A 6,033-nucleotide genomic window follows, 5' to 3' on the forward strand; every position below is an offset into this window, starting at 1 on the left:
TATGAATATTCTTTGTTTACGACGGAAGTCTACAGGAGTGTCGTAACTCTCTCTCAATAGCTCTGACATGGAGGTGGCAGGTAGTGTTATTTCAGGTCAGTGGTTACCCACTCCTGATCCACAGGGCTCTGTGGTCCTCCTGGTTTTCTGTTCTACCAGGTAGTTGATTGCATTCAGCTGATGCTCTGATTAGACAGAGGTAGTACCAGGGGTCCCCGAGCCACTGAAGTGGATGGTTTGTAATGGACTGGTGGGGTTGTCTGTTATGGTATTTATTGGAATATTAACTGGTCATAGTTTAAAGATTGGTTTTGGAGATTTGACCACCCTGCCATGAAAAAGATACACCCAAATCTTCCAATATGGCTGCTAGCATTAAAGTAATGCACATTGTGGAATATTAGCTATATTAAGGTTGTGTTTACTGAGGGTAGTTTTGTGTGTGTGTTTTTATATACAGTAAATATTTTCAAGTAGCCACACTTTTTCCAAAATGAATACAGTGATTTTTTAATGGAGCAAATTTAAACACTAATGCTTAGGGTCAACCCTGTAGCATTGTCAATGTATACTTTTGAGAGGGTTTATTGCACTTTATGTTGACATTTAAAATGAGATTCGTGCAGGCTGTCAAGACTTCTAAGAGAAGAGCATCCAAGTGCAGAAAAGCACAGGAGGGCAAACTCGGATGAAAAGAGAACACGGGACGTTACAGAGAGCAGATAAAGCCTGATGTGTACTTGACTGAGCATTGAGTCTTGCACCGGAAATAGCCAATCTAAAAGCTCACAAGGCGTGTGAGCTTGTAGATTGCCTACTTTCGGTACGTGAGGCTGCCGTGCAAAATCTGTTGTCAACAGACACAGATGTCAGGACCAGACATACTCACAAACTAGCACCAAGAGTGAAGTACATGACTCCCATACACAACAGATAATCTGAGAACTGGATAACAGAGGACATGGTTTGTATGTGCGCATGCACACACACAAGAGCTAAAAAAGGACACAGGTTAGCACAATGCATAGGTGGCACTGATAGAACAGACAAGGCAAGGATACTATCTGGTAGGAATGCACAGGAGGGGACTCTGGGACAGGATGAATAAATCAAGTCAAATGTATTTAAAACATGTTTAAAAACAACTCCAAACGTGCTTTACAGAGCAGGAGGTAGATGACATCCACAAATACCAGAACAACAGAAAAAATTGAGGGTAGCAAAAATAACTTAAGCCCCAGGGGGTGTTTGAATATATTCTCCCAAAACAGGGATGCCAGGTTGAAAGTGTCTAATAAATGTATGGTTGCAGACAAGAAAACGCATGTCTATAATATGTGGCACATATAGCTGGATAGGCAAGGCATGGATTGAGAGTCAGAGTAATCTGCAAAAAACATTCCGAGTAGGGGAAAATATGCATAAAAGAACTGAATTTGAGGTTAAACATGAACAGTAGGGCAACTAAGGCAACTGCCATCCTCTTGAGACCCCAAATGGCGCCCCTGACATAAACAACAAGACTCAAAGCTCAAAGGCATAGAGACAGGTACAGCTGGGACACGTTCAGTGAGTGAAACCGGTTTCTATGTCTACAGTATCAGTGAAACAGCTTCGTGATGTCATACTCTCAGGGATTGAATCATAACCGTTTGTAAGAGTGAAGTCAAAAACACTATGTATGTTTTTTTTTATTCCTTGGTTATGTGTTTCTGTTTTAATTTGCTCTGGTATCCCTGTGGATTTTGGCTAATGTCAAAATGAAATCATTAAAATATCTCAATCTTCTTATTGTATTTAATGTTATTCAAATGTTATGTCAAACCATGATGCTATATGGGCTAAATGTGGTGATAGCTTTATTGTTCCCCAGTACATACCGGTCCATATCTATAGGTCAGATGTGAATTAATTACATCAATAAACGGAGGAAACTTATTATTATAATAATATTTGGGTTTATTCCAGAGAAGCGATCTTACAAGCGTCGGGAAAAGCATGGTTCCAGATATATTCTTTTGAAGTTTATACAGAGATACAGAGTCTTATACACATGGGGTGAGTTAACGCCTCCCGTCTTCACGTCAGCGTCAACTGTGGCCACCTTGCTTCGTTTCCCTGGCAACCAAGTTCATTGTGACATGCATCAAAACTGTAAACAATCCGAGATTAACCTACTAATATTGCTGACATATACTGTACAAGGAGCCATCAAAACAAAGTTGCAGGCACTGCCTGAGGGACCCTGCAGGAATTTCAACCAAACTGACACAGAGGCAGGCTAAAATATGATAAACACGTGCACAGAAAGACCTGACTTCTAGGGGAAAGGTGACAGCTTGACAATAGGATTAGTTGTTGTTTCATAGTGAATTCATATAGATTTGGTCATAATGGACATTAATCACATAATTTGACGTTTAATTTCAAAGCGTTATACCCAAGGCAACTTTATTGATTGAAAACTATTGATAAAATAGACCTATCATGTGGTTTCCGAGGTAGCACCATTGTGCCAAAAGTCTCACCATTTCATTCGGGAAACAAAGTTATACAGTGTTTATGTTTATGTAGTGGGTGAGTCATTCATGTCTACACATTTTAAAATCCTGAGTGTTGATGTAACCCAGAGAGTGTATAAATGGCATCAAATGGACCTGTAATAATATACCTGTCCACAACCCACCAATCTGCAAGGTAGAATCTCAGCAGATAGAACAGATAGACTGCAGAGACAGATGGCTGAAGAAACTGACATGAACAGTTCATATTCATATTTGTTACACACAAACACACACACACACACACACACACACACACACACACACACACACACACACACACACACACACACACACACACAGTAATACTATATTTGTGAGGACATCAACATTTTAGAACAGCGACAAGATTTTTACCATTTGTTGCTATTTTTAAGCCTAACCCCTAAAGTCTGAGTTATACTTACGTACAAGCGCGCGCACGCACGCACACACACACACACACACACACACACACACACACACACACACACACACACACACACACACAACACACAGGAGAATGAGTCACATGGTCCATCTTTGTTCACTTGCTTCCTGTTGTGACAAGGCTTTGCATCATCAATTAGAGTTCAGACAGGGAGCTAAGAGTTAACCCAGTGTTTAAAACAAAAAAAATCTAACCTTTTTCAGAAAAGAGCAAACAAACAAACTTTCAAATATAGGGAAAATAGCCGATCTACAGGGTAGGTCACAACGAGCCACACCAGGCCTTAACCACATGAACCTTAGCATCCCGGCCAAGAGATTTGGTGTAAAGGGAAACAAGGAGGGGAACTAGTAAGGCCTTGTGGGACTCAGGTCAACCAAGTATAGGTTTTCTCTACCTCTTTCTCTTTCTCTCTCTCTCTCTCTCTCTCTCTCTCTCTCTCTCTCTCTCTCTCTCTCTCTCTCTCTCTCTCCCAGTCCCCTCTCTCTTTGTCTCTCACCCTACCCCCAACCTCTCTCTGTCCTGTAATTATCTTGCTGACTCAATACTGTGTGTGTGTGTGTGTGTGTGTGTGTGTGTGTGTGTGTGTGTGTGTGTGTGTGTGTGTGTGTGTGTGTGTGTGTGTGTGTGTGTGTGTGTGTGCGCGCGTGCACGCGGGTCTGTGTGTGTGTGTGTGTGTGTGTGTGTGTGTGTGAGAGCCTCAATTTAACTGAAATAAAACTGTCGATATTCTGATCATTATAAATTATTGTTAAAGCACCGTGCTGTCCGGCAGGAACCAGCTAACTCCATTTTGACGCTTTTGCTTTTTTTATTCAGGGCTAATGTCAAAATGAAAATATCTCAATGTTTAGAGCACTTCTTATTGTATTTAATGTTATTCAAATGTTATGTCAAACCATGATGCTACATGGGCTAAATGTGGTGATAGCTTTATTGTTCCCCAGTACATACCGGTCCATATCTATTGGTCAGATGTGAATTAATTACATCAATAAACGGAGGAAACTTATTATTATTATAATATTTGGGTTTATTCCAGAGAAGAGATCTTACAAGCGTCGGAAAAGCATGGTTCCAGATATATTCTTTTGAAGTTTATACAGAGATACAGAGTCTTATACACATGGGGTGCATTGGGGTGAGTTAACACCTTCCGACTTCACGTCAGCGTCAACTGTGGCCACCTTGCTTCGTTTCCCTGGCAACCAAGTTCATCGTGACATGCATCAAAACTGTAAACAATCCGAGATTAACCTACTAATATTGCTGACATATACTGTACAAGGAGCCATCAAAACAAAGTTGCAGGCACTGCCTGAGGGACCCTGCAGGAATTTCAACCAAACTGACACAGAGGCAGGCTAAAATATGATAAACACGTGCACAGAAAGACTTCTAGGGGAAAGGTGACAGCTTGACAATAGGATTAGTTGTTGTTTCATAGTGAATTCATATAGATTTGGTCATAATGGACATTAATCACATAATTTGACGTTTAATTTCAAAGCGTTATACCCAAGGCAACTTTATTGATTGAAAACTATTGATAGAATAGACCTATCATGTGGTTTCCGAGGTAGCACCATTGTGCCAAAAGTCTCACCATTTCATTCTGGAAACAAAGTTATAGTGTTTATGTTCATGTAGTGGGTGAGTCATTCATGTCTACACATTTTAAAATCCTGAGTGTTGATGTAACCCAGAGAGTGTATAAATGGCACCAAATGGACCTGTAATAATATACCTGTCCACACAACCCACCAATCTGCAAGGTAGAATCTCAGCAGATAGAACAGATAGACTGCAGAGACAGATGGGCCATTGAACACCCTTTATGTCTGTGTGTTGGTAAGAAAAATATTGAACCAATGAAAAGCATTAAAAAGTGCTTCTGACTAAACCAGCTAACTCCATTGGATCCTCAAATTGTCTGCTAAACCAGCGAAGTCCACCGGAGTTAGCTGGTTTTGCTGACTCCAGGCTCCACCCCCTTTTGACCTCCAACCTCATTGTGAGCTTGGAGGTCCATTCAGCTGTTCTATTCAATGATGAACACAACCTCCTAACTAAAATTTTTTTGGAGTTAGCTGGTTCCTGCCGGACAGCAGAGATATAGTAAATATGATACAAAATAAGTAGACTAGATAACTACATTAGATTTAAGATATTTTATTTGTCATCACTCATGCAAGTATGCACAGTGAAATGTAATGTAACAATGTAGTATGAAACAGAGCTAAAATAAAAAAGGTAAACAATGAACGAGAACTAACATATACAGTAGGACATTTTCTGTTTCTAAAACAAAAACGACAAAGTAATGTGAGGTGTTTAATGACATTGTCTTTCACTTCTAATATTATTATTATATTATGGGGAGTCTTTTGTATTTTTTTAAGAAAGACAATATGTTGCTAACTTAACCCTTTCTTTCTTTCTTTCTTTCTTAGTAAACACATACACACACAATGTAGGTCATTCCCATGTCTTGGAATTGTGAGTCATCACTTTGTGTGTGTGCGTGCGTGTGTGTGTGCTTGCGTGCGTGTGTGCGTGCGTGCGTGCACGCGCGTGCGTGCGTGCGTGTGTGTGTGTGTGAGCATACAGTCTGTCAGACAGTGTGTTTCTATGTGGGAACCGCCACTGACTGGTTTTCTAAGCGGCAGGAGATTCCATGTGATTATTTCAAAGGCTGCAGGAACACACAGGCACACGCACGCACGCGCACGGGCACACGCGCGCACACACACACACACACACACACACGCACACGCACGCACGCACACACACACACACACACACACACACACACACACACACACACACACACACACACACACACACACACACACACACATTCATATAAGTACATGCGTGCGCACGCATTAATGCAAGTATGAAAGAGTTTTCATTGACGGTGCCTAAAATAGGCACTCACACATTCCTCAGTCTCTCTCACTCACACACACACACACACACACAAACACACACACACACACACACACACACACACACACACACACACACACACACACACAC

The sequence above is a fragment of the Gymnoscopelus braueri genome (assembly GCF_963280865.1).
Source record: "Gymnoscopelus braueri genome assembly, chromosome: 17".
Taxonomy (NCBI): domain Eukaryota; kingdom Metazoa; phylum Chordata; class Actinopteri; order Myctophiformes; family Myctophidae; genus Gymnoscopelus; species Gymnoscopelus braueri.